Raw genomic sequence first — 23,886 nt, 5'->3', positions numbered from 1 at the left:
CCTTACCTCGGCAGGGAGACCAAGTTTCCTAAGCCTAGTAGGAGAGTTAGGCGAGGGGACTTGGCCGGAGTTCGAGTGTAAGGCTCGGCAGGACGTTCGACCTTACATTGGCAGGGAGACCAAGCTCCCTAAGCGTAGTAGGAGAGTTAGGCGAGGGGACTTGGCCGGAGTTCGAGTGTAAGGCTCGGCAGGATGTTTGACCTTACTTTGGCAGGGAGACCAAGATTACTAAGCCTAGTAGGAGAGTAGGGCGAGGGGACTTGGCCACAGTTCGAGTGTAAGGCTCGGCAGGATGTTCGACCTTACATTGGAAGGGAGACCAAGCTTCCTAAGCCTTGTAGGAGAGTTAGGCGAGGGGACATGGCCAGAGTTCGAGTGTAAGGCTCGGTAGGACGTTCGACCTTACCTCGGAAGGGAGACCAAGCTTCCTAAGCCTAGTAGTCGTCAGGCGAGGGGACTTGGCCATAGTTCGAGTGTAAGGCTCAGCAGGACTTTTGACCTTACCTCGGCAGGGAGACCAAGCTTTTTAAACCTAGTAGGAGAGTTAGGCGAGGGGACTTGCCCGGACTTCGAGTGTAAGGCTCGGCAGGACGTTCAACCTTACCTTGGCAGGGAGACCAAGCTCCCTAAGCGTTGTAGGAGAGTTAGGCGAGGGGACTTGGCCGGAGTTCGAGTGTAAGGCTCGGCAAAATGTTTGACCTTACTTTGGCAGGGGGACCAAGATTCCTAAGCCTAGTAGGAGAGTAGGGCGAGGGGACTTTGCCACAGTTCGAGTGTAAGGCTCGGCAGGATGTTCGACCTTACATTGGAAGGGAGACCAAGTTTCCTAAGCCTAGTAGGAGAGTTAGGCGAGGGGTCTTGGCAGGAGTTCGAGTGTAAGGCTCGGCAGGACGTTCGACCTTACCTCGGCAAGGAGACCAAGCTTCCTAAGCCTAGTAGGAGAGTAGGGCGAGGGGACTTGGCCACAGTTCGAGTGTAAGGCTCGGCAGGATGTTCGACCTTACATTGGAAGGGAGACCAAGCTCCCTAAGCGTAGTAGGAGAGTCAGGCGAAGGGACTTGGCCGGAGTTCGAGTGTATGGCTCGGCAGGACGTTTGACCTTACCTCGGCAGGGAGACCAAGCTCCTTAAGCATAGTAGAAAAGTTCGGCGAGGGGACTTGGCCGGAGTTCAAGTGTAAGGCTCAGCAGGACCTTCGACCTTACATTGGCAGGGAGACCAAGCTCCCTAAGCCTAGTAGGAGAGTTAGGCAAGGGGACTTGGCCGGAGTTCGAGTGTAAGGCTCGGCAGGACGTTCGACCTTAGCTCGGCAGGGAGACCAAGCTTCCTAAGCCTAGTAGGGGAGTTAGGCCAGGGGACATGGCCAGAGTTTGAGTGTAAGGATCGGTAGGACCTTCGACCTTACCTCGGCAGGGAGACCAAGCTTCCTTAGCCTAGTAGGAGTCAGGCGAGGGGATTGGCCGGACATCGAGTGTAAGGCTCGGCAGGACGTTTGACCTTACCTCGGCAGGGAGACCAAGCTCCCTAAACCTAGTAGGAGAGTTAGGCGAAGGGACTTGGCCGGAGTTCGAGTGTAAGGCTCGGCAGGATGTTTGACCTTACTTCGGAAGGGAGACCAAGATTCCTAAGCCTAGTAGGAGAGTAGGGCGAGGGGACTTGGCCACAGTTCGAGTGTAAGGCTCGGCAGGATGTTCGACCTTACATTGGAAGGGAGACCAAGCTCCCTAAGCGTAGTAGGAGAGTTAGGCGAAGGGACTTGGCCGGAGTTCGAGTGTACGGCTCGGCAGGACGTTCGACCTTACCTCGGCAGGGAGACCAAGCTTCCTAAGCCTAGTAGGAGAGTTAGGCGAGGGGTCTTGGCAGGAGTTCGAGTGTAAGGCTCGGCAGGACGTTCGAGCTTACCTCGGCAAGGAGACCAAGCTTCCTAAGCCTAGTAGGAGATTTAGGCGAGGGGACTTGTCCGGAGTACGAGTGTAGAGCTCGGCAGGTCATTCGACCTAACCTTGGCAGGGAGACCAAGCTTCCTAAGCCTAGTAAAAGAGTTAGGTGAGGGGACTTGGCCGGAGTTCAAGTGTAAGGCTCGGCAGGACGTTCGACCTCACAGTGGCAGGGAGACCAAGCTCCCTAAGCCTAGTAGGAGAGTTAGGCAAGAGGACTTGGCCAGAGTAAGAGCGTAAGGCTCGGTAGGACGTTCAACCTTACCTCGGCAGGGAGACCAAGCTTCCTAAGCCTAGTAGGAGAGTTAGGCGAGGGGACTTGGCCGGAGTTCGAGTGTAAGGCTCGGCAGGACGTTTGACCTTACCTCGGCAGGGAGACCAAGCTTCCTAAGCCTAGTAGGAGAGTTAGGCGAGGGGACTTGGCCGGAGTTCGAGTGTAAGGCTCGGCAGGACGTTCGACCTTACCTTGGAAGGGAGACCAAGCTCCCTAGGCCTAGTAGGAGTCAGGCGAAGGGACTTGGCCAGAGTTCGAGTGTAAGGCTCAGCAGGACTTTTGACCTTACCTCGGCAGGGAGACCAAGCTTCCTAAGCCTAGTAGGAGAGTTAGGCGAGGGGACTTGGCCGGAGTTCAAGTGTAAGGCTCGGCAGGACGTTCGACCTTACCTTGGCAGGGAGACCAAGCTCCCTAAGCGTAGTAGGAGAGTTAGGCGAGGGGACTTGGCCGGACTTCGAGTGTAAGGCTCGGCAGGATGTTTGACCTTACTTCGGAAGGGAGACCAAGATTCCTAAGCCTAGTAGGAGAGTAGGGCGAGGGGACTTGGCCACAGTTCGAGTGTAAGGCTCGGCAGGATGTTCGACCTTACATTGGAAGGGAGACCAAGCTCCCTAAGCGTAGTAGGAGAGTTAGGCGAAGGGACTTGGCCGAAGTTCGAGTGTACGGCTCGGCAGGACGGTCGACCTGACCTCGGCAGGGAGACCAAGCTTCCTAAGCCTAGTAGGAGAGTTAGGCGAGGGGTCTTGGCAGGAGTTCGAGTGTAAGGCTCGGCAGGACGTTCGAGCTTACCTCGGCAAGGAGACCAAGCTTCCTAAGCCTAGTAGGAGATTTAGGCGAGGGGACTTGTCCGGAGTACGAGTGTAGAGCTCGGCAGGACATTCGACCTCACATTGGCAGGGAGACCAAGCTTCCTAAGCCTAGTAAAAGGGTTAGGAGAGGGGTCTTGGCCGGAGTTCAAGTGTAAGGCTCGGCAGGATGTTCGACCTTACCTCGGCAGGGAGACCAAGCTTCCTAAACCTAGTAGGAGAGTTAGGCGAGGGGACTTGGCCGGAGTTCGAGTGTAAGGCTCGGCAGGACGTTCGACCTTACCTCGGCAGGGAGACCAAGCTTCCTAAGCCTAGTAAGAGAGTTAGGCGAGGGGACTTGGCCGGAGTTCGAGTGTAAGGCTCGGCAGGACGTTTGACCTTACCTCGGCAGGGAGACCAAGCTTCCTAAGCCTAGTAGGAGAGTTAGGCGAGGGGACTTGGCCGGAGTTCGAGTGTAAGGCTCGGCAGGACGTTTGACCTTACCTCGGCAGGGAGACCAAGCTTCCTAAGCCTAGTAGGAGAGTTAGGCGAGGGGACTTGGCAGGAGTTCAAGTGTAAGGCTCGGCAGGACGTTCGACCTTACATGGGCAGGGAGACCAAGCTCCCTAAGCGTAGTAGGAGAGTTAGGCGAGGGGACTTGGCTGGAGTACGAGTGTAAGGCTCGGCAGGATGTTCGACCTTACCTCGGCAGGGAGACCAAGCTTCCTAAGCCTAGTAGGAGAGTTAGGCGAGGGGACTTGGCCGGAGTTCGAGTGTAAGGCTCGGCAGGACGTTCGACGTTACCTCGGCAGGGAGACCAAGCTTACTAAGCATAGTAGGAGGCAGGGGAGGGGACTTGGCCGGACTTCGAGTGTTAGGCTCGGCAGGACGTTCGGCGTTACCTCGGCAAGGAGACCAAGCTCCCTAAACCTAGTAGGAGAGTTAGGCAAAGGGACTTGGCCGGAGTTCGAGTGTAAGGCTCGGCAGGACGTTCGACCTTACCTTGGCAGGGAGACCAAGCTCCCTAGGCCTAGTAGGAGTCAGGCGAGGGGACTTGGCCACAGTTCGAGTGTAAGGCTCGGCAGGATGTTCGACCGTACATTGGAAGGGAGACCAAGCTCCCTAAGCGTAGTAGGAGAGTTAGGCGAAGGGACTTGGCCGGAGTTCGAGTGTACGGCTCGGCAGGACGTTCGACATTACCTCGGCAGGGAGACCAAGCTTCCTAAGCCTAGTAGGAGAGTTAGGCGAGGGGTCTTGGCAGGAGTTCGAGTGTAAGGCTCGGCAGGACGTTCGACCTTACCTCGGCAAGGAGACCAAGCTTCCTAAGCCTAGTAGGAGATTTAGGCGAGGGGACTTGTCCGGAGTACGAGTGTAGAGCTCGGCAGGACATTCAACCTAACCTTGGCAGGGAGACCAAGCTTCCTTAGCCTAGTAAAAGGGTTAGGAGAGGGGTCTTGGCCGGAGTTCAAGTGTAAGGCTCGGCAGGATGTTCGACCTTACCTCGGCAGGGAGACCAAGCTTCCTAAACCTAGTAGGAGAGTTAGGCGAGGGGACTTGGCCGGAGTTCGAGTGTAAGGCTCGGCAGGACGTTCGACCTTACCTCGGCAGGGAGACCAAGCTTCCTAAGCCTAGTAGGAGAGTTAGGCGAGGGGACTTGGCCGGAGTTCGAGTGTAAGGCTCGGCAGGACGTTTGACCTTACCTCGGCAGGGAGACCAAGCTTCCTAAGCCTAGTAGGAGAGTTAGGCGAGGGGACTTGGCCGGAGTTCGAGTGTAAGGCTCGGCAGGACGTTTGACCTTACCTCGGCAGGGAGACCAAGCTTCCTAAGCCTAGTAGGAGAGTTAGGCGAGGGGACTTGGCCGGAGTTCAAGTGTAAGGCTCGGCAGGACGTTTGACCTTACTTTGGCAGGGAGACCAAGATTACTAAGCCTAGTAGGAGAGTAGGGCGAGGGGACTTGGCCACAGTTCGAGTGTAAGGCTCGGCAGGATGTTCGACCTTACATTGGAAGGGAGACCAAGCTTCCTAAGCCTTGTAGGAGAGTTAGGCGAGGGGACATGGCCAGAGTTCGAGTGTAAGGCTCGGTAGGACGTTCGACCTTACCTCGGCAGGGAGACCAAGCTTCCTAAGCCTAGTAGTAGTCAGGCGAGGGGACTTGGCCATAGTTCGAGTGTAAGGCTCAGCAGGACTTTTGACCTTACCTCGGCAGGGAGACCAAGCTTTTTAAACCTAGTAGGAGAGTTAGGCGAGGGGACTTGCCCGGACTTCGAGTGTAAGGCTCGGCAGGACGTTCAACCTTACCTTGGCAGGGAGACCAAGCTCCCTAAGCGTTGTAGGAGAGTTAGGCGAGGGGACTTGGCCGGAGTTCGAGTGTAAGGCTCGGCAAAATGTTTGACCTTACTTTGGCAGGGGGACCAAGATTCCTAAGCCTAGTAGGAGAGTAGGGCGAGGGGACTTTGCCACAGTTCGAGTGTAAGGCTCGGCAGGATGTTCGACCTTACATTGGAAGGGAGACCAAGTTTCCTAAGCCTAGTAGGAGAGTTAGGCGAGGGGTCTTGGCAGGAGTTCGAGTGTAAGGCTCGGCAGGACGTTCGAGCTTACCTCGGCAAGGAGACCAAGCTTCCTAAGCCTAGTAGGAGATTTAGGCGAGGGGACTTGTCCGGAGTACGAGTGTAGAGCTCGGCAGGACATTCGACCTAACCTTGGCAGGGAGGCCAAGCTTCCTAAGCCTAGTAAAAGAGTTAGGTGAGGGGACTTGGCCGGAGTTCAAGTGTAAGGCTCGGCAGGACGTTCGACCTTACCTCGGCAGGGAGACCAAGCTTCCTAAACCTAGTAGGAGAGTTAGGCGAGGGGACTTGGCCGGAGTTCGAGTGTAAGGCTCGGCAGGACTTTTGACCTTACCTCGGCAGGGAGACCAAGCTTCCTAAGCCTAGTAGGAGAGTTAGGCGAGGGGACTTGGCCGGAGTTAAAGTGTAAGGCTCGGCAGGACGTTCGACCTCACATTGGCAGGGAGACCAAGCTCCCTAAGCGTAGTAGGAGAGTTAGGCAAGAGGACTTGTCCGGAGTTCCAGTGTAAGGCTCGGCAGGACGTTCGACCTCACAGTGGCAGGGAGACCAAGCTCCCGAAGCCTAGTAGGAGAGTTAGGCAAGAGGACTTGGCCAGAGTAAGAGCGTAAGGCTCGGTAGGATGTTCGACCTTACCTCGGCAGGGAGACCAAGCTTCCTAAACCTAGTAGGAGAGTTAGGCGAGGGGACTTGGCCGGAGTTCGAGTGTAAGGCTCGGCAGGACGTTCGACCTTACCTCGGCAAGGAGGCCAAGCACCCTAAGCCTAGTAGGAGAGTTATGCGAGGGGACTTGGCCGGAGTTCAAGTGTAAGGCTCGGCAGGACGTTCGACCTTACATGGGCAGGGAGACCAAGCTCCCTAAGCGTAGTAGGAGAGTTAGGCGAGGGGACTTGGCTGGAGTTCGAGTGTAAGGCTCGGCAGGATGTTCGACCTTACCTCGGCAGGGAGACCAAGCTTCCTAAGCCTAGTAGGAGAGTTAGGCGAGGGGTCTTGGCAGGAGTTCGAGTGTAAGGCTCGGCAGGACGTTCGACCTTACCTCGGCAAGGAGACCAAGCTTCCTAAGCCTAGTAGGAGATTTAGGCAAGGGGACTTGTCCGGAGTACGAGTGTAGAGATCGGCAGGACATTCGACCTAACCTTGGCAGGGAGACCAAGCTTCCTTAGCCTAGTAAAAGAGTTAGGAGAGGGGACTTGGCAGGAGTTCAAGTGTAAGGCTCGGCAGGACGTTCGACCTTACCTCGGCAGGGAGATCAAGCTTCCTAAACCTAGTAAGAGAGTTAGGCGAGGGGACTTGGCCGAAGTTCGAGTGTAAGGCTCGGCAGGACGTTCGACCTTACCTCGGCAGGGAGACCAAGCTTCCTAAGCCTAGTAGGAGAGTTAGGCGAGGGGACTTGGCCGGAGTTCGAGTGTAAGGCTCGGCAGGACGTTTGACCTTACCTCGGCAGGGAGACCAAGCTTCCTAAGCCTAGTAGGAGAGTTAGGCGAGGGGACTTGGCCGGAGTTCGAGTGTAAGGCTCGGCAGGACGTTTGACCTTACCTCGGCAGGGAGACCAAGCTTCCTAAGCCTAGTAGGAGAGTTAGGCGAGGGGACTTGGCAGGAGTTCAAGTGTAAGGCTCGGCAGGACGTTCGACCTTACATGGGCAGGGAGACCAAGCTCCCTAAGCGTAGTAGGAGAGTTAGGCGAGGGGACTTGGCTGGAGTTTGAGTGTAAGGCTCGGCAGGATGTTCGACCTTACCTCGGCAGGGAGACCAAGCTTCCTAAGCCTAGTAGGAGAGTTAGGCGAGGGGACTTGGCCGGAGTTCGAGTGTAAGGCTCGGCAGGACGTTCGACGTTACCTCGGCAGGGAGACCAAGCTTACTAAGCATAGTAGGAGGCAGGGGAGGGGACTTGGCCGGACTTCGAGTGTTAGGCTCGGCAGGACGTTCGGCGTTACCTCGGCAAGGAGACCAAGCTCCCTAAACCTAGTAGGAGAGTTAGGCAAAGGGACTTGGCCGGAGTTCGAGTGTAAGGCTCGGCAGGACGTTCGACCTTACCTTGGCAGGGAGACCAAGCTCCCTAGGCCTAGTAGGAGTCAGGCGAGGGGACTTGGCCACAGTTCGAGTGTAAGGCTCGGCAGGATGTTCGACCGTACATTGGAAGGGAGACCAAGCTCCCTAAGCGTAGTAGGAGAGTTAGGCGAAGGGACTTGGCCGGAGTTCGAGTGTACGGCTCGGCAGGACGTTCGACATTACCTCGGCAGGGAGACCAAGCTTCCTAAGCCTAGTAGGAGAGTTAGGCGAGGGGTCTTGGCAGGAGTTCGAGTGTAAGGCTCGGCAGGACGTTCGACCTTACCTCGGCAAGGAGACCAAGCTTCCTAAGCCTAGTAGGAGATTTAGGCGAGGGGACTTGTCCGGAGTACGAGTGTAGAGCTCGGCAGGACATTCAACCTAACCTTGGCAGGGAGACCAAGCTTCCTTAGCCTAGTAAAAGGGTTAGGAGAGGGGTCTTGGCCGGAGTTCAAGTGTAAGGCTCGGCAGGATGTTCGACCTTACCTCGGCAGGGAGACCAAGCTTCCTAAACCTAGTAGGAGAGTTAGGCGAGGGGACTTGGCCGGAGTTCGAGTGTAAGGCTCGGCAGGACGTTCGACCTTACCTCGGCAGGGAGACCAAGCTTCCTAAGCCTAGTAGGAGAGTTAGGCGAGGGGACTTGGCCGGAGTTCGAGTGTAAGGCTCGGCAGGACGTTTGACCTTACCTCGGCAGGGAGACCAATCTTCCTAAGCCTAGTAGGAGAGTTAGGCGAGGGGACTTGGCCGGAGTTCGAGTGTAAGGCTCGGCAGGACTTTTGACCTTACCTCGGCAGGGAGACCAAGCTTCCTAAGCCTAGTAGGAGGCAGGGGAGGGGACTTGGCCGGACTTCGAGTGTTAGGCTCGGCAGGACGTTCGGCGTTACCTCGGCAAGGAGACCAAGCTCCCTAAACCTAGTAGGAGAGTTAGGCAAAGGGACTTGGCCGGAGTTCGAGTGTAAGGCTCGGCAGGATGTTCGACCTTACCTCGGCAGGGAGACCAAGTTTCCTAAGCCTAGTAGGAGAGTTAGGCGAGGGGACTTGGCCGGAGTTCGAGTGTAAGGCTCGGCAGGACGTTCGACCTTACATTGGCAGGGAGACCAAGCTCCCTAAGCGTAGTAGGAGAGTTAGGCGAGGGGACTTGGCCGGAGTTCGAGTGTAAGGCTCGGCAGGATGTTTGACCTTACTTTGGCAGGGAGACCAAGATTACTAAGCCTAGTAGGAGAGTAGGGCGAGGGGACTTGGCCACAGTTCGAGTGTAAGGCTCGGCAGGATGTTCGACCTTACATTTGAAGGGAGACCAAGCTTCCTAAGCCTTGTAGGAGAGTTAGGCGAGGGGACATGGCCAGAGTTCGAGTGTAAGGCTCGGTAGGACGTTCGACCTTACCTCGGCAGGGAGACCAAGCTTCCTAAGCCTAGTAGTCGTCAGGCGAGGGGACTTGGCCATAGTTCGAGTGTAAGGCTCAGCAGGACTTTTGACCTTACCTCGGCAGGGAGACCAAGCTTTTTAAACCTAGTAGGAGAGTTAGGCGAGGGGACTTGCCCGGACTTCGAGTGTAAGGCTCGGCAGGACGTTCAACCTTACCTTGGCAGGGAGACCAAGCTCCCTAAGCGTTGTAGGAGAGTTAGGCGAGGGGACTTGGCCGGAGTTCGAGTGTAAGGCTCGGCAAAATGTTTGACCTTACTTTGGCAGGGGGACCAAGATTCCTAAGCCTAGTAGGAGAGTAGGGCGAGGGGACTTTGCCACAGTTCGAGTGTAAGGCTCGGCAGGACGTTCGACCTTACCTCGGCAGGGAGACCAAGCTTCCTAAACCTAGTAGGAGAGTTAGGCGAGGGGACTTGGCCGGAGTTCGAGTGTAAGGCTCGGCAGGACTTTTGACCTTACCTCGGCAGGGAGACCAAGCTTCCTAAGCCTAGTAGGAGAGTTAGGCGAGGGGACTTGGCCGGAGTTAAAGTGTAAGGCTCGGCAGGACGTTCGACCTCACATTGGCAGGGAGACCAAGCTCCCTAAGCGTAGTAGGAGAGTTAGGCAAGAGGACTTGTCCGGAGTTCCAGTGTAAGGCTCGGCAGGACGTTCGACCTCACAGTGGCAGGGAGACCAAGCTCCCGAAGCCTAGTAGGAGAGTTAGGCAAGAGGACTTGGCCAGAGTAAGAGCGTAAGGCTCGGTAGGATGTTCGACCTTACCTCGGCAGGGAGACCAAGCTTCCTAAGCCTAGTAGGAGAGTTAGGCGAAGGGTCTTGGCAGGAGTTCGAGTGTAAGGCTCGGCAGGACGTTCGACCTTACCTCGGCAAGGAGACCAAGCTTCCTAAGCCTAGTAAAAGAGTTAGGAGAGGGGTCTTGGCCGGAGTTCAAGTGTAAGGCTCGGCAGGACGTTCGACCTTACCTCGGCAGGGAGACCAAGCTTCCTAAACCTAGTAGGAGAGTTAGGCGAGGGGACTTGGCCGAAGTTCGAGTGTAAGGCTCGGCAGGACTTTTGACCTTACCTCGGCAGGGAGACGAAGCTTTCTTAGCCTAGTAGGAGAGTTAGGCGAGGGGACTTGGCCGGAGTTCAAGTGTAAGGCTCGGCAGGACGTTCGACCTCACATTGGCAGGGAGACCAAGCTCCCTAAGCGTAGTAGGAGAGTTAGGCAAGAGGACTTGTCCGGAGTTCCAGTGTAAGGCTCGGCAGGACGTTCGACCTCACAGTGGCAGGGAGACCAAGCTCCCGAAGCCTAGTAGGAGAGTTAGGCAAGAGGACTTGGCCAGAGTAAGAGCGTAAGGCTCGGTAGGATGTTCGACCTTACCTCGGCAGGGAGACCAAGCTTCCTAAGCCTAGTAGGAGAGTTAGGCGAGGGGACTTGGCCGGAGTTCGAGTGTAAGGCTCGGCAGGACGTTCGACCTTACCTCGGCAGGGAGACCAAGCTTCCTAAGCCTAGTAGGAGAGTTAGGCGAGGGGACTTGGCCGGAGTTCAAGTGTAAGGCTCGGCAGGACGTTCGACCTTACATGGGCAGGGAGACCAAGCTCCCTAAGCGTAGTAGGAGAGTTAGGCGAAGGGACTTCGCCAGAGTTCGAGTGTAAGGCTCGGCAGGATGTTCGACCTTACCTTGGCAGGGAGACCAAGCTCCCTAGGCCTAGTAGGAGTCAGTCGAGGGGACTTGGCCACAGTTCGAGTGTAAGGCTCGGCAGGATGTTCGACCTTACATTGGAAGGGAGACCAAGCTCCCTAAGCGTAGTAGGAGAGTTAGGCGAAGGGACTTGGCCGGAGTTCGAGTGTACGGCTCGGCAGGACGTTCGACCTTACCTCGGCAGGGAGACCAAGCTTCCTAAGCCTAGTAGGAGAGTTAGGCGAGGGGTCTTGGCAGGAGTTCGAGTGTAAGGCTCGGCAGGACGTTCGACCTTACCTCGGCAGGGAGACCAAGCTTCCTAAGCCTAGTATTTGATTTAGGCGAGGGGACTTGTCCGCAGTACGAGTGTAGAGCTCGGCAGGACATTCAACCTAACCTTGGCAGGGAGACCAAGATTCCTTAGCCTAGTAAAAGAGTTAGGAGAGGGGTCTTGGCCGGAGTTCAAGTGTAAGGCTCGGCAGGATGTTTGAACTTACCTCGGCAGGGAGACCAAGCTTCCTAAACCTAGTAGGAGAGTTAGGCGAGGGGACTTGGCCGGAGTTCGAGTGTAAGGCTCGGCAGGATGTTTGACCTTACTTTGGCAGGGAGACCAAGATTACTAAGCCTAGTAGGAGAGTAGGGCGAGGGGACTTGGCCACAGTTCGAATGTAAGGCTCGGCAGGATGTTCGACCTTACATTGGAAGGGAGACCAAGCTCCCTAAGCGTAGTAGGAGAGTTAGGCGAAGGGACTTGGCCGGAGTTCGAGTGTAAGGCTCGGCAGGACGTTCGACCTTACCTCGGCAGGGAGACCAAGCTTCCTAAGCCTAGTAGGAGATTTAGGCAAGGGGACTTGTCCGGAGTACGAGTGTAGAGCTCGGCAGGACATTCGACCTAACCTTGGCAGGGAGACCAAGCTTCCTTAGCCTAGTAGGAGAGTTAGGCGAGGGGACTTGGCCGGAGTTCAAGTGTAAGGCTCGGCAGGACGTTCGACCTTACCTCGGCAGGGAGATCAAGCTTCCTAAACCTAGTAAGAGAGTTAGGCGAGGGGACTTGGCCGAAGTTCGAGTGTAAGGCTCGGCAGGACTTTTGACCTTACCTCGGCAAGGAGACCAAGCTTCCTAAGCCTAGTAGGAGAGTTATGCGAGGGGACTTGGCCGGAGTTCAAGTGTAAGGCTCGGCAGGACGTTCGACCTCACATTGGCAGGGAGACCAAGCTCCCTAAGCGTAGTAGGAGAGTTAGGCAAGAGGACTTGGCCGGACTTCAAGTGTAAGGCTCGGCAGGACGTTCGACCTTACCTCGGCAGGGAGACCAAGCTTCCTAAACCTAGTAAGAGAGTTAGGCGAGGGGACTTGGCCGGAGTTCGAGTGTAAGGCTCGGCAGGATGTTCGACCTTACCTCGGCAGGGAGACCAAGATTCCTAAGCCTAGTAGGAGAGTAGGGCGAGGGGACTTGGCCACAGTTCGAGTGTAAGGCTCGGCAGGATGTTCGACCTTACATTGGAAGGGAGACCAAGCTTCCTAAGCGTAGTAGGAGAGTCAGGCGAAGGGACTTGGCCGGAGTTCGAGTGTATGGCTCGGCAGGACGTTCGACCTTACCTCGGCAGGGAGACCAAGCTTCCTAAGCCTAGTAGGAGAGTTAGGCGAAGGGTCTTGGCAGGAGTTCGAGTGTAAGGCTCGGCAGGACGTTCGACCTTACCTCGGCAAGGAGACCAAGCTTCCTAAGCCTAGTAAAAGAGTTAGGAGAGGGGTCTTGGCCGGAGTTCAAGTGTAAGGCTCGGCAGGACGTTCGACCTTACCTCGGCAGGGAGACCAAGCTTCCTAAACCTAGTAGGAGAGTTAGGCGAGGGGACTCGGCCGAAGTTCGAGTGTAAGGCTCGGCAGGACTTTTGACCTTACCTCGGCCGGGAGACGAAGCTTTCTTAGCCTAGTAGGAGAGTTAGGCGAGGGGACTTGGCCGGAGTTCAAGTGTAAGGCTCGGCAGGACGTTCGACCTCACATTGGCAGGGAGACCAAGCTCCCTAAACCTAGTAGGAGAGTTAGGCGAGGGGACTTGGCTGGAGTTCGAGTGTAAGGCTCGGCAGGATGTTCGACCTTACCTCGGCAGGGAGACCAAGCTTCCTAAGCCTAGTAGGAGAGTTAGGCGAGGGGACTTGGCCGGAGTTCGAGTGTAAGGCTCAGCAGGACGTTCGATCTTACCTTGGCAGGGAGACCAAGCTCCCTAAGCGTAGTAGGAGAGTTAGGCGAGAGGACTTGGCCGGAGTTCGAGTGTAAGGCTCGGCAGGATGTTTGACCTTACTTTGGCAGGGAGACCAGGATTACTAAGCCTAGTAGGAGAGTAGGGCGAGGGGACTTGGCCACAGTTCGAGTGTAGAGCTCGGCAGGACGTTCGACCTTACCTCGGCAAGGAGACCAAGCTTCCTAAACCTAGTAGGAGAGTTAGGCGAGGGGACTTGGCCGAAGTTCGAGTGTAAGGCTCGGCAGGATGTTCGACCTTACCTCGGCAGGGAGACCAAGATTCCTAAGCCTAGTAGGAGAGTAGGGCGAGGGGACTTGGCCACAGTTCGAGTGTAAGGCTCGGCAGGATGTTCGACCTTACATTGGAAGGGAGACCAAGCTCCCTAAGCGTAGTAGGAGAGTCAGGCGAAGGGACTTGGCCGGAGTTCGAGTGTATGGCTCGGCAGGACGTTCGACCTTACCTCGGCAGGGAGACCAAGCTTCCTAAGCCTAGTAGGAGAGTTAGGCGAAGGGTCTTGGCAGGAGTTCGAGTGTAAGGCTCGGCAGGACGTTCGACCTTACCTCGGCAAGGAGACCAAGCTTCCTAAGCCTAGTAAAAGAGTTAGGAGAGGGGTCTTGGCCGGAGTTCAAGTGTAAGGCTCGGCAGGACGTTCGACCTTACCTCGGCAGGGAGACCAAGCTTCCTAAACCTAGTAGGAGAGTTAGGCGAGGGGACTTGGCCGGAGTTCAAGTGTAAGGCTCGGCAGGACGTTCGACCTCACATTGGCAGGGAGACCAAGCTCCCTAAGCGTAGTAGGAGAGTTAGGCGAGGGGACTTGGCTGGAGTTCGAGTGTAAGGCTCGGCAGGATGTTCGACCTTACCTCGGCAGGGAGACCAAGCTTCCTAAGCCTAGTAGGAGATCTAGGCGAGGGGACTTGGCCGGAGTTCGAGTGTAAGGCTCGGCAGGACGTTCGACCTTACCTTGGCAGGGAGACCAAGCTCCCTAAGCGTAGTAGGAGAGTTAGGCGAGGGGACTTGGCCGGAGTTCGAGTGTAAGGCTCGGCAGGATGTTTGACCTTACTTTGGCAGGGAGACCAGGATTACTAAGCCTAGTAGGAGAGTAGGGCGAGGGGACTTGGCCACAGTTCGAGTGTAAGGCTCGGCAGGATGTTCGACCTTACATTGGAAGGGAGACCAAGCTCCCTAAGCGTAGTAGGAGAGTTCGGCGAAGGGACTTGGCCGGAGTTCGAGTGTACGGCTCGGCAGGACGTTCGACCTTACCTCGGCAGGGAGACCAAGCTTCCTAAGCCTAGTAGGAGAGTTAGGCGAGGGGTCTTGGCAGGAGTTCGAGTGTAAGGCTCGGCAGGACGTTCGACCTTACCTCGGCAAGGAGACCAAGCTTCCTTAGCCTAGTAAAAGAGTTAGGAGAGGGAACTTGGCCGGAGTTCAAGTGTAAGGCTCGGCAGGACGTTCGACCTTACCTCGGCAGGGAGACCAAGCTTCCTAAACCTAGTAAGAGAGTTAGGCGAGGGGACTTGGCCGAAGTTCGAGTGTAAGGCTCGGCAGGACTTTTGACCTTACCTCGGCAGGGAGACCAAGCTTCCTAAGCCTAGTAGGAGAGTTAGGCGAGGGGACTTGGCCGGAGTTCAAGTGTAAGGCTCGGCAGGACGTTCGACCTCACATTGGCAGGGAGACCAAGCTCCCTAAGCGTACTAGGAGAGTTAGGCAAGAGGACTTGGCCGAAGTTCGAGTGTATGGCTCGGCAGGACGTTCGACCTTACCTCGGCAGGGAGACCAAGCTTCCTAAGCCTAGTAGGAGAGTTAGGCGAAGGGTCTTGGCAGGAGTTCGAGCGTAAGGCTCGGCAGAACGTTCGACCTTACCTCGGCAAGGAGACCAAGCTTCCTAAGCCTAGTAGGAGATTTAGGCGAGGGGACTTGTCCGGAGTACGAGTGTAGAGCTCGGCAGGACATTCGACCTAACCTTGGCAGGGAGACCAAGCTTCCTAAGCCTAGTAAAAGAGTTAGGAGAGGGGACTAGGCTGGAGTTCAAGTGTAAGGCTCGGCAGGACTTTCGACCTTACCTCGGCAGGGAGACCAAGCTTCCTAAACCTAGTAGGAGAGTTAGGCGAGGGGACTTGGCCGAAGTTCGAGTGTAAGGCTCGGCAGGACTTTTGACCTTACCTCGGCAGGGAGACCAAGCTTCCTAAGCCTAGTAGGAGACTTAGGCGAGGGGACTTGGCCGGAGTTCAAGTGTAAGGCTCGGCAGGACGTTCGACCTCACATTGGCAGGGAGACCAAGCTCCCTAAGCGTAGTAGGAGAGTTAGGCGAGGGGACTTGGCTGGAGTTCGAGTGTAAGGCTCGGCAGGATGTTCGACCTTACCTCGGCAGGGAGACCAAGCTTCCTAAGCCTAGTAGGAGAGTTAGGCGAGGGGACATGGCCAGAGTTTGAGCGGAAGGCTCGGTAGGACGTTCGACCTTACCTCGGCAGGGAGACCAAGCTTCCTAAGCCTAGTAGGAGTCAGACGAGGGGACTTGGCCGGACTTCGAGTCTAAGGCTCGGCAGGACGTTTGACCAAACCTTGGCAGGGAGACCAAGCTTCGTAAGCCTAGTAGAAGAGTTAGGCGAGGGCACTTGGCCAGAGTTCGTGTGTAACGCTCGGTAGGACGTTCGACCTTACCCCGGCAAGGAGACCAAGCTTCCTAAGCGTAGTAGGAGAGTTAGGCGAGGGGACTTGGCCGAAGTTCGAGTGTAAGGCTCGGCAGGACGTTCAACCTTACCTTGGCAGGGAGACCAAGCTCCCTAAGCGTAGTAGGAGAGTTAGGCGAGGGGACTTGGCCGGAGTTCGAGTGTAAGGCTCGGCAGGATGTTTGACCTTACTTTGGCAGGGAGACCAAGCTTCCTAAGCCTAGTAGGAGAGTTAGGCGCGGGGACTTGTCCGGAGTACGAGTGTAGAGCTCGGCAGGACTTTCGACCTAACCTTGGCAGGGAGACCAAGCTTCCTAAGCCTAGTAAAAGAGTTAGGAGAGGGGACTTGGCCGGAGTTCAAGTGTAAGGCTCGGCAGGACGTTCGACCTTACCTCGGCAGGGAGACCAAGCTTCCTAAGCCTAGTAGGAGAGTTAGGCGAGAGGACTTGGCCGGAGTTCAAGTGTAAGGCTCGGCAGGATGTTCGACCTCACATTGGCAGGGAGACCAAGCTCCCTAAGCGTAGTAGGAGAGTTAGGCGAGGGGACTTGGCCGGAGTTCGAGTGTAAGGCTCGGCAGGACGTTTGACCATACCTAGGCAGGGAGACAAAGCTTCCTAAGCCTAGTAGGAGGCAGGGGAGGGGACTTGGCCGGACTTCGAGTGTGAGGCTCGGCAGGACTTTTGACCTTACCTTGGCAAGGAGACCAAGCGCCCTAAACCTGGTAGGAGAGTTAGGCGAGGGGACTTGGCCGGAGTGAAAGTGTAAGGCTCGGCAGGACGTTCGACCTTACCTTGGCAGGGAGACCAAGCTCCCTAGGCCTAGTAGGAGTCAGGCGAAGGGACTTGGCCGGAGTTCGAGTGTAAGGCTCAGCAGGACTTTTGACCTTACCTCGGCAGGGAGACCAATCTTCCTAAGCCTAGTAGGAGAGTTAGGCGAGGGGACTTTCCCGGACTTCGAGTGTAAGGCTCGGCAGGACGTTCGACCTTACCTCGGCAAGGAGACCAAGCTCCCTAAGCATAGTAGGAGAGATAGGCGAGGGGACTTGGCCGGAGTTCGAGTGTAAGGCTCGGCAGGACTTTTGACCTAACCTTGGCAGGGAGACCATACTTCCTAAGCCTAGTAGGAGAGTTAGGCGAGGGGACTTGGCCGGAGTTCGAGTGTAAGGCTCGGCAGGATGTTTGACCTTACTTTGGCAGGGAGACCAGGATTACTAAGACTAGTAGGAGAGTAGGGCGAGGGGACTTGGCCACAGTTCGAGTGTAAGGCTCGGCAGGATGTTCGACCTTACATTGGAAGGGAGACCAAGCTGCCTAAGCGTAGTAGGAGAGTTAGGCGAAGGGACTTGGCCGGAGTTCGAGTGTACGGCTCGGCAGGACGTTCGACCTTACCTCGGCAGGGAGACCAAGCTTCCTAAGCCTAGTAGGAGAGTTAGGCGAGGGGTCTTGGCAGGAGTTCGAGTGTAAGGCTCGGCAGGACGTTCGACCTTACCTCGGCAAGGAGACCAAGCTTCCTAAGCCTAGTAGGAGTCAGGCGAAGGGACTTGGCCGGAGTTCGAGTGTAAGGCTCAGCAGGACTTTTGACCTTACCTCGGCAGGGAGACCAAGCTTCCTAAGCCTAGTAGGAGAGTTAGGCGAGGGGACTTTCCCGGACTTCGAGTGTAAGGCTCGGCAAGACGTTCAACCTTACCTCGGCAGGGAGACCAAGCTCCCTAAGCCTAATAGGAGAGTAGGGCGAGGGGACTTGGCCGGAGTTCAAGTGTAAGGCTCGGCAGGACGTTCGACCTCACATTGGCAGGGAGACCAAGCTCCCTAAGCGTAGTAGGAGAGTTAGGCAAGAGGACTTGGCTGGAGTTCGTGTGTAAGGCTCGGCAGGACGTTCGACCTTACCTCGGCAGGGAGACCAAGCTTCCTAAGCCTTGTAGGAGAGTTAGGCGAGAGGACATGGCCAGAGTTCGAGCGTAAGGCTCGGTAGGACGTTCGACCTTACCTCGGCAGGGAGACCAAGCTTCCTAAGCCTAGTAGGAGTCAGACGAGGGGACTTGGCCAGACTTCGAATCTAAGGCTCGGCAGGACGTTTGACCTAACCTTGGCAGGGAGACCAAGCTTCGTAAGCCTAGTAGAAGATTTAGGCGAGGGTACTTGGCCAGAGTTCGAGTGTAACGCTCGGTAGGACGTTTGACCTTACCTTGGAAGGGAGACCAAGCTCCCTAAGCGTAGTAGGAGAGTTAGGCGAGGGGACTTGGCCGGAGTTCGAGTGTAAGGCTCGGCAGGATGTTTGACCTTACTTTGGCAGGGAGACCAAGCTTCCTAAGCCTAGTAGGAGAGTTAGGCGAGGGGTCTTGGCCGGAGTTCGAGTGTAAGGCTCGGCAGGATGTTTGACCTTACTTTGGCAGGGAGACCAAGCTTCCTAAGCCTAGTAGGAGAGTTAGGCGAGGGGACTTGGCCGGAGTTCGAGTGTTAGGCTCGGCAGGACCTTCGACCTTACCTCGGCAAGGAGACCAAGTTTCCTAAGCCTAGTAGGAGTTTTAGGCGAGGGGACTTGTCCGGAGTACGAGTGTAGAGCTCGGCAGGACTTTCGACCTAACCTTGGCAGGGAGACCAAGCTTCCTAAGCGTAGTAGGAGAGTTAGGCGAGGGGACTTGGCCGGAGTTCGAGTGTAAGGCTCGGCAGGACGTTCGACCTTACCTAGGCAGGGAGACCAATCTTCCTAAGCCTAGTAGGAGGCAGGGGAGGGGACTTGGCCGGACTTCGAGTGTTAGGCTCGGCAGGATGTTTGACCATACCTTGGCAAGGAGACCAAGCTCCCTAAACCTAGTAGGAGAGTTAGGCGAGAGGACTTGGCCGGAGTTCGAGTGTAAGGCTCGGCAGGATGTTTGACCTTACTTTGGCAGGGAGACCAGGATTACTAAGCCTAGTAGGAGAGTAGGGCGAGGGGACTTGGCCACAGTTCGAGTGTAAGGCTCGGCAGGATGTTCGACCTTACATTGGAAGGGAGACCAAGCTCCCTAAGCGTAGTAGGAGAGTTAGGCGAAGGGACTTGGCCGGAGTTCGAGTGTACGGCTCGGCAGGACGTTCGACCTTACCTCGGCAGGGAGACCAAGCTTCCTAAGCCTAGTAGGAGAGTTAGGCGAGGGGTCTTGGCAGGAGTTCGAGTGTAAGGCTCGGCAGGACGTTCGACCTTACCTCGGCAGGGAGACCAAGCTTCCTAAGCCTAGTAGGAGAGCTAGGCGAAAGGTCTTGGCAGGAGTTCGAGTGTAAGGCTCGGCAGGACGTTCGACCTTACCTCGGCAAGGAGACCAAGCTTCCTAAGCCTAGTAAAAGAGTTAGGAGAGGGGTCTTGGCCGGAGTTCAAGTGTAAGGCTCGGCAGGACGTTCGACCTTACCTCGGCAGGGAGACCAAGCTTCCTAAACCTAGTAGGAGAGTTAGGCGAGGGGACTTGGCCGGAGTTCGAGTGTAAGGCTCGGCAGGATGTTTGACCTTACTTTGGCAGGGAGACCAGGATTACTAAGACTAGTAGGAGAGTAGGGCGAGGGGACTTGGCCACAGTTCGAGTGTAAGGCTCGGCAGGATGTTCGACCTTACATTGGAAGGGAGACCAAGCTGCCTAAGCGTAGTAGGAGAGTTAGGCGAAGGGACTTGGCCGGAGTTCGAGTGTACGGCTCGGCAGGACGTTCGACCTTACCTCGGCAGGGAGACCAAGCTTCCTAAGCCTAGTAGGAGAGTTAGGCGAGGGGTCTTGGCAGGAGTTCGAGTGTAAGGCTCGGCAGGACGTTCGACCTTACCTCGGCAAGGAGACCAAGCTTCCTAAGCCTAGTAGGAGTCAGACGAGGGGACTTGGCCAGACTTCGAATCTAAGGCTCGGCAGGACGTTTGACCTAACCTTGGCAGGGAGACCAAGCTTCGTAAGCCTAGTAGAAGATTTAGGCGAGGGTACTTGGCCAGAGTTCGAGTGTAACGCTCGGTAGGACGTTTGACCTTACCTTGGAAGGGAGACCAAGCTCCCTAAGCGTAGTAGGAGAGTTAGGCGAGGGGACTTGGCCGGAGTTCGAGTGTAAGGCTCGGCAGGATGTTTGACCTTACTTTGGCAGGGAGACCAAGCTTCCTAAGCCTAGTAGGAGAGTTAGGCGAGAGGTCTTGGCCGGAGTTCGAGTGTAAGGCTCGGCAGGATGTTTGACCTTACTTTGGCAGGGAGACCAAGCTTCCTAAGCCTAGTAGGAGAGTTAGGCGAGGGGACTTGGCCGGAGTTCGAGTGTTAGGCTCGGCAGGACCTTCGACCTTACCTCGGCAAGGAGACCAAGCTTCCTAAGCCTAGTAGGAGTTTTAGGCGAGGGGACTTGTCCGGAGAACGAGTGTAGAGCTCGGCAGGACTTTCGACCTAACCTTGGCAGGGAGACCAAGCTTCCTAAGCGTAGTAGGAGAGTTAGGCGAGGGGACTTGGCCGGAGTTCGAGTGTAAGGCTCGGCAGGACGTTCGACCTTACCTAGGCAGGGAGACCAATCTTCCTAAGCCTAGTAGGAGGCAGGGGAGGGGACTTGGCCGGACTTCGAGTGTTAGGCTCGGCAGGATGTTTGACCATACCTTGGCAAGGAGACCAAGCTCCCTAAACCTAGTAGGAGAGTTAGGCGAGAGGACTTGGCCGGAGTTCGAGTGTAAGGCTCGGCAGGATGTTTGACCTTACTTTGGCAGGGAGACCAGGATTACTAAGCCTAGTAGGAGAGTAGGGCGAGGGGACTTGGCCACAGTTCGAGTGTAAGGCTCGGCAGGATGTTCGACCTTACATTGGAAGGGAGACCAAGCTCCCTAAGCGTAGTAGGAGAGTTAGGCGAAGGGACTTGGCCGGAGTTCGAGTGTACGGCTCGGCAGGACGTTCGACCTTACCTCGGCAGGGAGACCAGGCTTCCTAAGCCTAGTAGGAGAGTTAGGCGAGGGGTCTTGGCAGGAGTTCGAGTGTAAGGCTCGGCAGGACGTTCGACCTTACCTCGGCAAGGAGACCAAGCTTCCTAAGCCTAGTAGGAGATTTAGGCGAGGGGACTTGTCCGGAGTACGAGTGTAGAGCTCGGCAGGACATTCGACCTTACCTTGGCAGGGAGACCAAGCTTCCTTAGCCTAGTAAAAGAGTTAGGAGAGGGAACTTGGCCGGAGTTCAAGTGTAAGGCTCGGCAGGACGTTCGACCTTACCTCGGCAGGGAGACCAAGCTTCCTAAACCTAGTAAGAGAGTTAGGCGAGGGGACTTGGCCGAAGTTCGAGTGTAAGGCTTGGCAGGACTTTTGACCTTACCTCGGCAGGGAGACCAAGCTTCCTAAGCCTAGTAGGAGAGTTAGGCGAGGGGACTTGGCCGGAGTTCAAGTGTAAGGCTCGGCAGGACGTTCGACCTCACATTGGCAGGGAGACCAAGCTCCCTAAGCGTACTAGGAGAGTTAGGCAAGAGGACTTGGCCGGAGTTCGAGTGTATGGCTCGGCAGGACGTTCGACCTTACCTCGGCAGGGAGACCAAGCTTCCTAAGCCTAGTAGGAGAGTTAGGCGAAGGGTCTTGGCAGGAGTTCGAATGTAAGGCTCGGCAGAACGTTCGACCTTACCTCGGCAAGGAGACCAAGCTTCCTAAGCCTAGTAGGAGATTTAGGCGAGGGGACTTGTCCGGAGTACGAGTGTAGAGCTCGGCAGGACATTCGACCTAACCTTGGCAGGGAGACCAAGCTTCCTAAGCCTAGTAAAAGAGTTAGGAGAGGGGACTAGGCTGGAGTTCAAGTGTAAGGCTCGGCAGGACTTTCGACCTTACCTCGGCAGGGAGACCAAGCTTCCTAAACCTAGTAGGAGAGTTAGGCGAGGGGACTTGGCTGGAGTTCGAGTGTAAGGCTCGGCAGGATGTTCGACCTTACCTCGGCAGGGAGACCAAGCTTCCTAAGCCTAGTAGGAGAGTTAGGCGAGGGGACTTGGCTGGAGTTCGAGTGTAAGGCTCGGCAGGACGTTCGACCTTACATTGGCAGGGAGACCAAGCTTCCTAAGCCTAGTAGGAGTCAGGCGAAGGGACTTGGCCGGAGTTCGAGTGTAAGGCTCAGCAGGACTTTTGACCTTACCTCGGCAGGGAGACCAAGCTTCCTAAGCCTAGTAGGAGAGTTAGGCAAGGGGACTTGGCCGGAGTTCGAGTGTAAGGCTCGGCAGGACGTTCGACCTTACCTAGGCAGGGAGACCAAGCTTCCTAAGCCTAGTAGGAGAGTTAGGCGAAGGGACATGGCCAGAGTTCGAGCGGAAGGCTCGGTAGGACGTTCGACCTTACCTCGGCAGGGAGACCAAGCTTCCTAAGCCTAATAGGAGTCAGACGAGGGGACTTGGCCGGACTTCGAGTCTAAGGCTCGGCAGGACGTTTGACCAAACCTTGGCAGGGAGACCAAGCTTCGTAAGCCTAGTAGAAGAGTTAGGCGAGGGCACTTGGCCAGAGTTCGAGTGTAACGCTCGGTAGGACGTTCGACCTTACCTCGGAAAGGAGACCAAGCTTCCTAAGCCTAGTAGGAGAGTTAGGCGAGGGGACTTGGCCGAAGTTCGAGTGTAAGGCTCGGCAGGACGTTCAACCTTACCTTGGCAGGGAGACCAAGCTCCCTAAGCGTAGTAGGAGAGTTAGGCGAGGGGACTTGGCCGGAGTTCGAGTGTAAGGCTCGGCAGGATGTTTGACCTTACTTTGGCAGGGAGACCAAGCATCCTAAGCCTAGTAGGAGAGTTAGGCGCGGGGACTTGTCCGGAGTACGAGTGTAGAGCTCGGCAGGACTTTCGACCTAACCTTGGCAGGGAGACCAAGCTTCCTAAGCCTAGTAAAAGAGTTAGGAGAGGGGACTTGGCCGGAGTTCAAGTGTAAGGCTCGGCAGGACGTTCGACCTTACCTCGGCAGGGAGACCAAGCTTCCTAAGCCTAGTAGGAGAATTAGGCGAGAGGACTTGGCCGGAGTTCAAGTGTAAGGCTCGGCAGGATGTTCGACCTCACATTGGCAGGGAGACCAAGCTCCCTAAGCGTAGTAGGAGAGTTAGGCGAGGGGACTTGGCCGGAGTTCGAGTGTAAGGCTCGGCAGGATGTTTGACCTTACTTCGGCAGGGAGACCAAGCGCCCTAAACCTAGTAGGAGAGTTAGGCGAGGGGACTTGGCCGGAGTGAAAGTGTAAGGCTCGGCAGGACGTTCGACCTTACCTTGGCAGGGAGACCAAGCTCCCTAGGCCTAGTAGGAGTCAGGCGAAGGGACTTGGCCGGAGTTCGAGTGTAAGGCTCAGCAGGACTTTTGACCTTACCTCGGCAGGGAGACCAAGCTTCCTAAGCCTAGTAGGAGAGTTAGGCGAGGGGACTTTCCCGGACTTCTAGTGTAAGGCTCGGCAAGACGTTCAACCTTACCTCGGCAGGGAGACCAAGCTCCCTAATCATAGCAGGAGAGTTAGGCGAGGGGACTTGGCCGGAGTTCGAGTGTAAGGCTCGGCAGGACTTTTGACCTTACCTCGGCAGGAAGACCATACTTCCTAAGCCTAGTAGGAGAGTTAGGCGAGGGGACTTGGCCACAGTTCGAGTGTAAGGCTCGGCAGGATGTTCGACCTTACATTGGAAGGGAGACCAAGCTCCCTAAGCGTAGTAAGAGAGTCAGGCGAAGGGACTTGGCCGGAGTTCGAGTGTAAGGCTCGGCAGGATGTTCGACCTTACATTGGAAGGGAGACCAAGCTCCCTAAGCGTAGTAGGGGAGTCAGGCGAAGGGACTTGGCCGGAGTTCGAGTGTATGGCTCGGCAGGACGTTCGACCTTACCTCGGCAGGGAGACCAAGCTTCCTAAGCCTAGTAGGAGAGTTAGGCGAAGGGTCTTGGCAGGAGTTCGAGTGTAAGGCTCGGCAGGACGTTCGACCTTACCTCGGCAAGGAGACCAAGCTTCCTAAGCCTAGTAAAAGAGTTAGGAGAGGGGTCTTGGCCGGAGTTCAAGTGTAAGGCTCGGCAGGACGTTCGACCTTACCTCGGCAGGGAGACCAAGCTTCCTAAACCTAGTAGGAGAGTTAGGCGAGGGGACTTGGCCGAAGTTCGAGTGTAAGGATGGGAAGGCCTTTTGACCTTACCTCGGCAGGGAGACCAAGCTCCCTAAGCGTAGTAGGAGAGTTAGGCGAGAGGACTTGGCCGGAGTTCGAGTGTAAGGCTCGGCAGGATGTTTGACCTTACTTTGGCAGGGAGACCAGGATTACTAAGCCTAGTAGGAGAGTAGGGCGAGGGGACTTGGCCACAGTTCGAGTGTAAGGCTCGCCAGGATGTTCGACCTTACATTGGAAGGGAGACCAAGCTCCCTA

The sequence above is a fragment of the Lonchura striata genome, chromosome W (assembly GCF_050655825.1).
Source record: "Lonchura striata isolate lonStrDom1 chromosome W, ASM5065582v1, whole genome shotgun sequence".
Classification (NCBI taxonomy): domain Eukaryota; kingdom Metazoa; phylum Chordata; class Aves; order Passeriformes; family Estrildidae; genus Lonchura; species Lonchura striata.
The sequence above is the reverse complement of the archived record's forward strand: the minus strand, read 5'-3'. Positions refer to the sequence as shown.